Here is a 14,401-nt window from a genome sequence, read left to right as displayed (position 1 = left end):
CACTTTGCTGGATCGGAGTCCTGGGATCATCATCGAGCTGAACGTGTGCCTGAACTCAGAGGTGCCGTAGTTTTGGTGCTTGATCGGTCGGGCCGTGAAGACGTGCGACTAGATCAACCAAGTTAACGCTTCCGTTGTCGATCTACAAGGGTACGCAGATCACACTCTCCCCCTCTCGTTGCTATGCATCACCATGATCTTGCGTGTGCGTAGGAATTTTTTTTGAAATTACTACGAAACCCAACAGTGGTATCAGAGCCTAGGTTTTATGTGTTGATGTTATTTGCACAAGTAGAACACAAGTGAGTTGTGGGCGATATAAGTCATACTACTTACCAGCATGTCATACTTTGGTTCGGCGGTATTGTTGGACGAAGCGGCCCGAACCAACATTACGCGTACGCTTACGCGAGACCGGTTCTCCCGACGTGCTTTGCACAAAGGTGGCTAGCGGGTGACAGTTTCTCCAACTTTAGTTGAACCGAGTGTGGCTATGCCCGGTCCTTGCGAAGGTTAAAACAGCACCAACTTGACAAACTATCGTTGTGGTTTTGATGCGTAGGTAAGATTGGTTCTTGCTTAAGCCCGTAGCAGCCACGTAAAACTTGCAACAACAAAGTAGAGGACGTCTAACTTGTTTTTGCAGGGCATGTTGTGATGTGATATGGTCAAGACATGATGCTAAATTTTATTGTATGAGATGATCATGTTTTGTAACCGAGTTATCGGCAACTGGCAGGAGCCATATGGTTGTCGCTTTATTGTATGCAATGCAATCGCGCTGTAATGCTTTATTTTATCACTAAGCGGTAGCGATAGTCGTGGAAGCATAAGATTGGCGAGACGACAACAATGCTACGATGGAGATCAAGGTGTCGCGCCGGTGACGATGGTGATCATGACGGTGCTTCGAAGATGGAGATCACAAGCACAAGAAGATGGTCGCCATATCATATCACTTATATTGATTGCATGTGATGTTTATCTTTTATGCATCTTATTTTGCTTTGATTGACGGTAGCATTATAAGATGATCTCTCACTAATTATCAAGAAGTGTTCTCCCTGAGTATGCACCGTTGCAAAAGTTCTTCGTGCTGAGACACCACATGATGATCGGGTGTGATAGGCTCTACGTTCAAATACAACGGGTGCAAAACAGTTGCACACACAGAATACTCAGGTTATACTTGACGAGCCAAGCATATACAGATATGGCCTCGAAACACGGAGACCGAAAGGTCGAGCGTGAATCATATAGTAGATATGATCAACATAGTGATGTTCACCAATGAAACTACTCCATCTCACGTGATGATCGGACATGGTTTAGTTGATTTGGATCACGTAATCACTTAGAGGATTAGAGGGATGTCTATCTAAGTGGGAGTTCTTTAAGTAAATTAATTGAACCTAAATTTATCATGAAACTTAGTACCTGATAGTATCTTGCTTGTTTTTACTTGATTGTAGATAGATGGCTCGTGCTATTGTTCCGTTGAATTTTAATGCGTTCCTTGAGAAAGCAAAGTTGAAAGATGATGGTAGCAATTACACGGACTGGGTCCGTAACTTGAGGATTATCCTCATTGCTGCACAGAAGAATTACGTCCTGGAAGCACCGCTGGGTGCCAGGCCTGCTGCTGGAGCAACACCAGATGTTATGAACGTCTGGCAGAGCAAAGCTGATGACTACTCGATAGTTCAGTGTGCCATCCTTTATGGCTTAGAATCGGGACTTCAACGACGTTTTGAACGTCATGGAGCATATGAGATGTTTCAGGAGTTGAAGTTAATATTTCAAGCAAATGCCCGGATTGAGAGATATGAAGTCTCCAATAAGTTCTATAGCTGCAAGATGGAGGAGAACAGTTCTGTCAGTGAGGATATACTCAAAATGTCTGGGTATAATAATCACTTGATTCAATTGGGAGTTAATCTTCCAGATGATTGCGTCATTGACAGAATTCTCCAATCACTGCCACCAAGCTACAAGAGCTTCATGATGAACTATAATATGCAAGTGATGAATAAGACTATTCCCGAGCTCTTCGCAATGCTGAAAGCTGCGGAGGTAGAAATCAAGAAGGAGCATCAAGTGTTGATGGTTAACAAGACCACTAGTTTCAAGAAAAAGGGCAAAGGGAAGAAGAAGGGGAACTTCAAAAAGAACAGCAAGCAAGTTGCTACTCAAGAGAAGAAACCCAAACCTGGACCTAAGCCTGAAACTGAGTGCTTCTACTGCAAGCAGACTGGTCACTGGAAGCGGAACTGCCCCAAGCATTTGGCGGATAAGAAGGATGGCAAGGTTAACAAAGGTATATGTGATATACATGTTATTGATGTGTACCTTACTAATGCTCGCAGTAGTACCTGGGTATTTGCTACTAGTTCTGTTGCTAATATTTGCAACTCGAAACAGGGACTACGGATTAAGCGAAGATTGGCTAAGGACGAGGTGACGATGCGCGTGGGAAACGGTTCCAAAGTCGATGTGATCGCAGTCGGCACGCTACCTCTACATCTACCTTCGGGATTAATATTAGACCTAAATAATTGTTATTTGGTGCCAGCGTTAAGCATGAACATTATATCTGGATCTTGTTTGATGCGAGACGGTTATTCATTTAAATCTGAGAATAATGGTTGTTCTATTTATATAAGTAATATCTTTTATGGTCATGCACCCTTAAAGAGTGGTCTATTTTTATTGAATCTCGATAGTAGTGACACACATATTCATAGTGTTGAAGCCAAAAGATGCAGAGTTGATAATGATAGTGCAACTTATTTGTGCCACTGCCGTTTAGGTCATATCGGTGTAAAGCGCATGAAGAAACTCCATACTGATGGACTTTTGGAACCACTTGATTATGAATCACTTGGTACTTGCGAACCGTGCCTCATGGGCAAGATGACCAAAACACCGTTCTCCGGTACTATGGAGAGAGCAACAGATTTGTTGGAAATCATACATACAAATGTATGTGGTCCGATGAATATTGAGGCTCGTGGCGGATATCGTTATTTTCTGACCTTCATAGATGACTTAGGCAGATATGGGTATATCTACTTAATGAAACACAAGTCTGAAACATTTGAAAAGTTCAAAGAATTTCAGAGTGAAGTAGAAAATCATCGTAACAAGAAAATAAAATTCCTACGATCTGATCGTGGAGGAGAATATTTGAGTTACGAGTTTGGTGTACATTTGAAAAATTGTGGAATAGTTTTGCAACTCACGCCACCCGGAACACCACAGCGTAATGGTGTGTCCGAACGTCGTAATCGTACTTTACTAGATATGGTGCAATCTATGATGTCTCTTACTGAATTACCGCTATCATTTTGGGGATACGCTCTAGAGACGGCCGCATTCACGTTAAATAGGGCACCATCAAAATCCGTTGAGACGACGCCTTATGAACTGTGGTTTGGCAAGAAACCAAAGTTGTCGTTTCTGAAAGTTTGGGGCTGCGATGCTTATGTGAAAAAGCTTCAACCTGATATGCTCGAACCCAAATCGGAGAAATGTGTCTTCATAGGATATCCAAAGGAAACTATTGGATACACCTTCTATCACAGATCCGAAGGCAAAACTTTTGTTGCTAAATTCGGAAACTTTCTGGAGAAGGAGTTTCTCTCGAAAGAAGTGAGTGGGAGGAAAGTAGAACTTGATGAGGTAACTGTACCTGCTCCCTTATTGGAAAGTAGTGCATCACAGAAAACTGTTTCAGTGACACCTACACCAATTAGTGAGGAAGCTAATGATGATGATCATGAAACTTCAGAACAAGATACTACTGAACCTCGTAGATCAACCAGAGTGAGATCCGCGCCAGAGTGGTACGGTAATCCTGTTCTAGAAGTCATGCTACTAGATCATGATGAACCTACGAACTATGAAGAAGCGATGTTGAGCCCAGATTCCGCAAAATGGCTTGAAGCCATGAAATCTGAGATGGGATCCATGTATGAGAACAAAGTATGGACTTTGGTTGACTTGCCCGATGATCGGCAAGCAATTGAGAATAAATGAATTTTCAAGAAGAAGACTGACGCTGACGGTAATATTACTGTCTACAAAGCTCGACTTGTCGCAAAAGGTTTTCGGCAAGTTCAAGGGATTGACTACGATGAGACCTTCTCACCCGTAGCGATGCTTAAATCTGTCCGAATCATGTTAGCAATTGCCGCATTTTATGATTATGAAATTTGGCAAATGGATGTCAAAACTGCATTCCTGAATGGATTTCTGGAAGAAGAGTTGTATATGATGCAACCAGAAGGTTTTGTCGATCCAAAAGGAGCTAACAAAGTGTGCAAGCTCCAGCGATCCATTTATGGACTGGTGCAAGCCTCTCGGAGTTGGAATAAACGCATTGATAGTGTGATCAAAGCATTTGGTTTTATACAGACTTTTGGAGAAGCCTGTATTTACAAGAAAGTGAGTGGGAGCTCTGTAGCATTTCTGATATTATATGTGGATGACATATTACTAATTGGAAATGATATAGAATTTCTGGATAGCATAAAGGGATACTTGAATAAGAGTTTTTCAATGAAAGACCTCGGTGAAGCTGCTTACATATTAGGCATTAAAATCTATAGAGATAGATCAAGACGCTTAATTGGACTTTCACAAAGCACATACCTTGACAAAGTTTTGAAGAAGTTCAAAATGGATCAAGCAAAGAAAGGGTTCTTGCCTGTGTTACAAGGTGTGAAGTTGAGCAAGACTCAATGCCCGACCACTGCAGAAGATAGAGAGAAAATGAAAGATGTTCCCTATGCTTCAGCCATAGGCTCTATCATGTATGCAATGTTGTGTACCAGACCTGATGTGTGCCTTGCTATAAGTCTAGCAGGGAGGTACCAAAGTGATCCAGGAGTGGATCACTGGACAGCGGTCAAGAACATCCTGAAATACCAGAAAAGGACTAAGGATATGTTTCTCATATATGGAGGTGACAAAGAGCTCATCATAAAAGGTTACGTTGATGCAAGCTTTGACACTGATCCGGACGATTCTAAATCGCAAACTGGATACGTGTTTACATTAAACGGTGGAGCTGTCAGTTGGTGCAGTTCTAAACAAAGCGTTGTAGCGGGATCTACATGTGAAGCGGAGTACATAGCTGCTTCGGAAGCAGCAAATGAAGGAGTCTGGATGAAGGAGTTCATATCCGATCTAGGTGTCATACCTAGTGCATCGGGTCCAATGAAAATCTTTTGTGACAATACTGGTGCAATTGCCTTGGCAAAGAAATCCAGATTTCACAAGAGAACCAAGCACATCAAAAGACGCTTCAATTCCATCCGGGATCTAGTCCAGGTGGGAGATATAGAGATTTGCAAGATACATACGGATCTGAATGTTGCAGACCCGTTAACTAAGCCTCTTCCACGAGAAAAACATGATCAGCACCAAGGCTCCATGGGTGTTAGAATCATTACTGTGTAATCTAGATTATTGACTCTAGTGCAAGTGGGAGACTGAAGGAAATATGCCCTAGAGGCAATAATAAAGTTATTATTTATTTCCTTATATCATGATAAATGTTTATTATTCATGCTAGAATTGTATTAACCGGAAACATAATACATGTGTGAATACATAGACAAATAGAGTGTCACTAGTATGCCTCTACTTGACTAGCTCGTTAATCAAAGATGGTTATGTTTACTAACCATAAACAAAGAGTTGTTATTTGATTAATGGGATCACATCATTAGGTGAATGATCTGATTGACATGACCCATTCCATTATCTTAGCACCCGATCGTTTAGTATGTTGCTATTGCTTTCTTCATGACTTATACATGTTCCTATGACTATGAGATTATGCAACTCCCGTTTGTCAGAGGAACACTTTGTGTGCTACCAAACGTCACAACGTAAATGGGTGATTATAAAGGTGCTCTACAGGTGTCTCCGAAGGTACATGTTGGGTTGGCGTATTTCGAGATTAGGATTTGTCACTTCGATTGTCGGAGAGGTATCTCTGAGCCCTCTCGGTAATACACATCACATAAGCCTTGCAAGCATTGCAACTAATGAGTTAGTTGTGAGATGATGTATTACAAAACGAGTAAGGAGACTTGCCGGTAACGAGATTGAACTAGGTATGGGATACCGACGATCGAATCTCGGGCAAGTAACATACCGATGACAAAGGGAACAACGTATGTTGTTATGCGGTCTGACCGATAAAAGATCTTTGTAGAATATGTAGGAGCCAATATGAGAATCCAGGTTCCGCTATTGGTTATTTACCGGAGACGTGTCTCGGTCATGTCTACATTGTTCTTGAACCCGTAGGGTCCGCACGCTTAAGGTTTCGATGACAGTTATATTATGAGTTTATGAGTTTTGATGTACCGAAGTTAGTTCGGAGTCCCGGATGTGAGCACGGACATGACGAGGAGTCTCGAAATGGTCGAGACATAAAGATTGATATATTGGACGGCTATATTCAGACACCGGAAGTGTTCCGGAGAAGTTTCGGATAAAATCGGAGCACCAGGGGGTTACCGGAACCCCCCGGGGGGTTAATGGGCCTCATGGGCCTAAAGTGGAGAAGAGGAGGGGCTGCCAGGGCAGCCCGCGCGCCCCCTCTCCCCCTAGTCTGAATTGAACAAGGAGGGAGGGGCGGCGCCCCCCCCCCCTTTTCCTTCTCTCCTTCCCCCTCTCCTACTTGGACAAGGAAAGGGAGGGGAGTCCTACTCCCGGTAGGAGTAGGACTCCTCCTGCGCGCCTCCTACTAGGGCCGGACGCACCCCCCCTTGGATCCTTTATATACGGAGGCAAGGGACACCCCTAGAGACACAAGTTGATCCACGTGATCATATTCTTAGCCGTGTGCGGTGCCCCCTTCCACCATAGTCCTCGATAATATTGTAGCGGTGCTTAGGCGAAGCCCTGCGACAGTAGTACATCAAGATCGTCACCACGCCGTCGTGCTGACGGAACTCTTCCCCGACACTTTGCTGGATCGGAGTCCGGGGATCGTCATCGAGCTAAACGTGTGCTAGAACTCGGAGGTGCCGTAGTTTCGGTGCTTGATCGGTCGGGCCGTGAAGACGTACGGCTACATCAACCAAGTTAACGCTTCCGTTGTCGATCTACAAGGGTACGTAGATCACACTCTCCCCCTCTCGTTGCTATGCATCACCATGATCTTGCGTGTGCGTAGGATTTTTTTTTGAAATTACTACGAAACCCCACAGTGCCTATATATACCCCCTCGCGCAAGAGGAGAGCACAGTGCTCTGTTTTTTCTGGCCGAGGGGGAGAGGGCTTTGTGGTGCTCTAGCTCACCTCCTATGCACATGAGGTGTTCGATGGAATGCCCGAGCCACACTACTTAACCTTTCTCCTCTCGAAGCTCGACCTCCAAGCTCCATTTTCCTCGAGATTTGTCTAGATTTAGCGGTCCGTCACGCCCCGTCCCTGTCTTCACCGCCGTCGATCACCCGCGCCGATCTCATCACCGACACCACCGTGGTGAGCCTCTTGTTCTTATCTTCTTTCTGAAAGGAAAAATATTCTTACTTGTATGTTTAGATAGATACTGTATCATTTTCTTACATTTATTATTGCATCTTATATAGTGCGATGGTTTTGGTATCCGCCCCCGTCGGCCCTCGTCCTGTCTATGATTCGGATGTGGTATGTATATTATCTTTATAACAATTGGTTCATTTATTGTTTATGAAAATTATGCCGACCAACGTGACATAGATTTTATTTATCTAGGATGTATGTGAATCGGAAATGCCAACCGACCCTATTGTCGAGAGGTTAAATTTAGTTGAAGAAGAAAACAATTTGTTGAAGGAAAAATTAAAAAAATTGAGGAGGAGAAGATGATATTGGAGTTGCATGTTGCGGATGTCGTCGATGATCACAAGATCAAGATGGATGCAATGCGCTTGAAGATTAGAAAGATTAGAAAATATGCCATTCATACCAAGGCTTGGTATCATTATGCCGTTGGTGAAAGTGCGTTATATCGACTAGAGGGGGGGTGAATAGGCGATTTTTATGAAAGTCTTCAGAACATGGGAGTTTTGAAGACAAACGATAAAATTAAACCTATTACCATGCAGCGGAAGGTAGACTACACTAGGTAAACCATAGTCAAGTATTCAATGAAGTGAAAGCACAAAGACTAATAGCAGCTAGGTAGTAAGGATCAGGTAGGAAGATATTGTGAAGCCAAACAGAACACACAGTCACTCAGTGAAGACAAATGATAGAGCAAACATACAATGACTTCACAAGAAGTAACAGTAAGTAAAGTGAAGTGAAGATGAAACCAGTGACTCGTTGAAGACAATGATTTGATGAACCAGTTCCAGTTGTTGTGACAACTGTACGTCTGGTTGGAGCGGCTAGGTATTTAAACCTTAGGACACACAGTCCCGGACACCCAGTCCTCACCGTATTCTCCTTGAGCTAAGGTCACATAGACCTCGCCCAATCACTCTGGTAAGTCTTCAAGGTAGACTCCCAAACCTTTACAGACTTTGTTCACTGGCAATCCACAACGTCTCTTGGATGCTCAGAACGCGACGCCTAACCGGCTGGAGGATGCACAGTCCTCAAGTATAATAAGTCTTCAGATCACACAGACAGGAAGACTTAAGTGATGCCCAATTCTCTCTGGCTCTGGTGGTTAGGGTTTTATCCTCTCAAGGAATTCTCTCTCAAAGGCTTCGAGGTGGGTTGCTCTCAAACGACAAAAGCCGTACTTTCAATCTGAGCAGCCAACCATTTATGGTTGTAGGGGGTGGGCTATTTATAGCCACTTGGCAACCCGACCTGATTTGTCCAAAATGACCCTGGGTCACTAAGGAACTGACACGTGTCCCAACGGTCAGATTTCAAACTCACACGACAACTTTACTTGGGCTACAAGCAAAGCTGACTTGTCTGACTCTGGACAAGATTCGCTCTCATTGTCTTCACTCGAAGACATAGGTTTTTGGTTTAGGCATCACTTTAGTTATTCTGACTGGTTCTCTTGGACCCCACTTAACAGTATGGTGGTTCCTATGACTCAACACAAAAGAAAAAGAACTACGAAAGATTTAAGTCTTCGAGCTCCATAGGCTTCATATAGTGTCTTCTCTTGTCATAGTCTTCAATGTGAATATCTTCATATACCACCTTTGACTTCAATGTCTTCATACAGTTTTAGGGGTCATCTCTGGTAGTAAAACTGAATCAATGAGGGACTTCTACCTGTGTTATCCTGCAATTCTCACAAACACATTAGTCCCTCAACTAGGTTTGTCGTCAATACTCCAAAACCAACTAGGGGTGGCACTAGATGCACTTACAATCTCCCCCTTTTTGGTGATTGATGACAAACTAGTTGAAGTTTTCAACGGGGAATATAATCTGTGAAATTGTGAAGGATAAGGAATTGTCTTCATAAGTTGCAAGGGCTCCCCCTGAAGATGTGCATATAAGTTAATTTGCGTTTGGAATGCAAATGCACATGGCAGGTTGTACTTGTGGAGATCCACTTCAACTTACAATGACAATCCACTATGCATGTGAAAGTATATGAAGATAATGACATGCATAATGGAAAATGGACGTCTACAGAATGAGCTAAGTGCGGAATTTATCGTCGCACATGCGGAATTTATCTTCGCAAAACAAGGTGGCAAATAAGTAGCAGACGACCATCTAGTTTAAGTGTTACAACTCATAAGAATCAAATATAGCAAAAACGAGAGTTGTAAGCACGAAGCAAAATATAAAGCACCCACCCATATGGACCCGCTTGAAGACTATCAATCTCATATGCTTCTCCCCCTTTTGTCAGTAATGACCAAAAAGGTTTGAAGACATAGAGCCTCTACTCGTTCCCATGAGGAGTAGGTGAAGTAGCAGGGTTGTTGGTGTTGTTTGGCGGTGCATAAGAGCTTGGAGGTGCTGAAGGAGGTGGCGGTGAAGTAGCATCGTCTTCTTCCTCAATAATTCTGGCAGTCACTGTGGCAGTAGAGGAAGAAAACTCAGAGTCTTCAAGGGATGGAGTTCCTAGCAGCACAACCCTTCGAGGAGGTGTGGAGTCAAACTTGAATCTCTCATTGAAGCCATCCTCTTAAAGATCAGCTTCAGAACACATCATCGTGAGCCCTTTCCATGTGCGGCGACAGGTTTCATGGGCAACGAAAGCATTCTTGGTGGCAAGATTTCGAGTGCGATTAACATCCACCAAGAGGCTTTTCATCTGACGCTTCAGCCAGTCATGATGCCTATCTTGTTTCTGATGTAGAGCCACAAGAAGCTCTCGGTCGTTGAGAACATGAGTGCGCTTCTTGGGTCTTGGAGTAGTGGCACTGTCAGTGGCTTCAGTGGAAGCAGGGTGTGGTGCACGTATAGTGCCAGCCAAAGGATACACCCGAGAAACTGTTTCAACGCCTTCAATGTTCTGAGTAAAACTCTGATGTTCTGCATTCTGAGGACTTAGAGGTTGCTTGGCAGGCTCAGAATATATGGCTTCAGTAGACATGTCCACGTCAGGCAAGAAGATTCGATGGTTGCAGGCTGAGGGCTGATAGGAGATGGCGGAGTGTAGCTTGATCAGCCGCATCACCCAAGGGGCGTAGAACTTCAAATCGAACAGATCAATGCCTGATGCAACAAGTTGGCGTATGAAGAAGCCCTGTGCATTGAAGCATTTGCCATGAAGTATATAGAAGACCAAAGTGTTCATTGCACCCTGAAGCTTGGCATTTGGAGAGTGCCCTTTGATAGGCTAGAGAGTTCGCCTGATGATGTGATAGATGGTTCTAGGCAGGTACTCAAGGTCTTCAACGAAGAACTCTGTGGGATAAGCAGCATCTTGGGGCAATGGCTTCATCATGCTGAGCATTTGACTCATATCAGGTTCTGGCCACTGAAAGATGCTCTCAATAGCTTCAGCATGCAGCTGACAGCCTTGCTCGAAGAGATCGCCAGGAGTGGGCAAGCCAGTGAGCTCAATGATGTCAAATGCATTGACTTCGTGATGAACGTTGCCAGTCATCCACTCCAGGACCCAAGTCTTTGGATCTCTGTTGTACCCTTTGATGTGAAGTGTGGCATAGAATTGTAGTAGCAGCTCTTCATTACAATGCTCTTCATCAGTAACAAACTGCAGCAGACCCACTTGCTTGAAGCAATCCATAGCTTCTTTTAGACAGGGAAGACCAGCTATAGCTTCAACGTCAAGGCGCTTGTGTGGGAAGATGCGACCTTGGTTGTAAAGTATGCAAGAGTAATAGCTTCACCGAGGATAGCTCCAGAACCGATCAGATGATATCCTTTCCCTTGAGTAGGGGTTCTTGGAGCTATTGAAGAACGTGTTGTCTGCCCTGAAGCCATTGATGTTGAAGGAGCCAGGTGCTGATACAGGACCTGGAAACCTTGGCAGTCTTGGGATTGGCTTCTGGACCTGAGGCCTGTGCTCAACATGATAGTTGAATTGGGGACCGGCAGCAGACTCAGGAACAGAAGTGGCTGGATCAGTGGCTTCGCTGTCTTCTGAAGCTTTTGCTGGGGAGGGCTCCACATTAGCTTCATTGTTGGTTGTGGCAGCCTCAAGATTTTCATCCTCCACTTGACTGGCTGGAGGGACGGTCACAGGCACGTTCTCTTGGAGAACTGCTTCTTGGTGGAACAGGAGAGTGGGATCTTGTGGTACTTCTTCTTGTGCGGCTGATGCAGCCGGAATGTCTTCAGCAGAGACTTGAGGCCTTGGACCTTTGCGAAGCCTGCGGAACGCAGACGACGCCTGTGGAGTTGGAGTGGGCTGGGCCTCATAGTCGTCTTCCTCTTGTGGGTGATCCGCCCATGAAGCATCCTGTGCAATTGGCGTCAGTGGACGACCAATGCTGATGAGTTCGCTGTTTTCAAACTGAGGAAGGACTGCATCATCTTCTACATTGTCATGATGACCAATGTCTTCAGCAGTGATGGGATTAGCTGCTGGAATGTCTTCAGCTTCAGGAGCCTCTGTGGAAGCAGGCTCATGAACTGTCAGTTGAAATTCTGCGTCAGGATGAACCATAGAAATGGGTTCAACTATCAAGGGCTCTGTGGGAGCAGCCCGAGCTTTCTTGGTCTTTCTCTTTTTCTTGGTGGGGGCAGTAGGAGAGGCTTCAGAGTGTTTCCTCTTCCTGGCTTCAGCCTCAGCAGTTCTTGTCTTCTTGAGCCCTGAAGTTGTTGACCGGCTTTTTGGCTTCGAGCCAGTCAGTCTAGTTGGGAAGACAATCGGAACTACTTCTTGCCGTGGTGCATCAGGTTCAGCCATAGCAGGCTTCTTCTTCTGCTGCTGCTTCAGTGCATCCTGGGGTCGATGCCAGGACGCCCAAGTGCCTTGCGCTTCTCAGCCTCATTATAGGCTTGCACACATCTATCAGCCAGAGTCTTCATGCGCTCACGCGAACCCTGAGCTTCTGCACGCTTCTTCACAAAGGCTTCATTGAGCTCGTGCATCATTGTCTTGAAGTTCTTCACTTCTTGCACGCTGAGCTTGGCCATATGCTGCTTGAACTAAGCCTTTTCATAGTCAATCTTCTGCTTCAGTTCAACAATGCGCTGGGCAATAGCAAGTTCTGAAGCAATGGTGCCTTGGAAGGCGACACTGAGGCCAATGGGTAGCTGCAGATCTTCAAAGCTGATGTTTGGCGTGTCAAACCACTCGTCAATGAAGTTGTGGATGATGGTGACATCAAAGAGAGATAGATCATTGAAGATTTCTGCTTCTTCTTCGCTCTTGATGAGTTGCTCAAGAGCGTCATCTACAAGATCTTCATCACTTGACAGATCAATGTCGTCGTTGCGCAGAATGGCAGCAACTGTTAGCTCTTTGCCAGTGTGAGACAGAGGCATCTTGGCCTTCTGGGGCTTGGAGACGCGTGATAAGTCTTCAGACTGCACACTGTCTTCAGGAGGTGCAGTTGCCAATGGCTTCGCCCTTGAGATTTTTGGTGAAGGGGGCGGCTTTGAAGCTTTTGGCTTCTTCAACTTCTTTGGCTTTGGCACTGCAGGCGCGCCATCAGACTCAGTGTCAGCTGCAGGCTCATTCACTGTAGTCCCTTGAACCAAGATGTAGGTGATGAGGCCTTCAAGGTTGGCGAAAGGACCGATGACATTGGGTTCTGCATGTCATGTGCCATCTGCCCTTGGAGATGAGGGGCCAGGGTTGAAGTCTAACCCAAAAGTCTTCTTGTTCTGCTTCGCTGAGTTTTGAGCAAACTGGAAGTCGCACTTGAACAGATTGTCGTCACGATACCATAGCAGTGACGACGAGTGTGCATCAGCAGGCTGTGGTCCACGGACCATGCATGGATAGAAGCCTTGAGCAATGGCTTCATCTCTGGACCTGGGTAGAAGATTCTTGAATAGGATGTCTCCCCACGATCTCTTGATGGCGCTTTTCTCAGCATACTCCTAGGTCACAAATCTGTATTTGAACCATTGTTCTGCCCAATATCTTCGAATCCATTGGATTCGGGTCTTGCGCTGACTGTAATCCTCTTCAGGATCTGTCTTGTACATTTCTGAGAGTTCATCTGGCAGATCTCTGGAGGTCTTACCACGACGCTTTCTGCCACCCTTCCTTGCTGCTTTCTCTGAAGCCATAAACTTTACCTTGAAAGGCTTCAAGACATTCAAAGGCTTCAAAGGTTTTCGTTTGCTGGACCAACGGGAACTGGCTTCGGGAGAATTTATGTGATGCTATAAGAATTCTGCAAATGAATGCAGACTATGAGAACCAAAGGATTCTCCCATGGACATGTACCTGTGACAGCATTAAGGTGCGAGGGAAGGGGAAGAGGTCATATGCATTCTCAGAAGATTTTGAAGATAAATCTGTTTAGAAGACATTGACCTCATCGTGCGAAGACATTCACTCATAGATAAGAAGTTGGTTCCAGATTTGTATGAATCCACAGATCAGTACAAGTGAGGAATCTAACTACTTTGTGAAGCACAAGTGAATATACTAGGCATGTTATGAGATGCAGTATGAGAGAGATCTAGCTTGTGTGAACAGAAACTGCTTGTGGTAGAAAGTGACAGATCAATAGGATCAACGGTGCTGTAAAAAGGGAGTTTTATTTACCACACTGAGAACTGCTAGACGGAGTGGGAGATGAGGCCGAGCAGTTCACTCTTCCGTGCCCTAACTTGGCGACGGAGGAGACCTACGGCGACGGTGGAGAGGACAATGTCCGCGGTCGGCGTGAAGACGGCGTCAGAGAGGTTGCGGCAACGAAGCGCTTCGTCGCCGGTGTCGTCTAGAGCTAGCGGTGGCGCTAGGGTTCGTGCGAGGGTGGAAGAAGAGATAATGACCGCTGTAAGTGTGTATTTATAGGCACAGGGGCGGCACTGT

Source organism: Triticum aestivum, chromosome 2A (genome assembly GCF_018294505.1).
Source record: "Triticum aestivum cultivar Chinese Spring chromosome 2A, IWGSC CS RefSeq v2.1, whole genome shotgun sequence".
Classification (NCBI taxonomy): Eukaryota; Viridiplantae; Streptophyta; class Magnoliopsida; order Poales; family Poaceae; genus Triticum; species Triticum aestivum.
Note: the sequence above shows the minus strand (reverse complement) of the source record.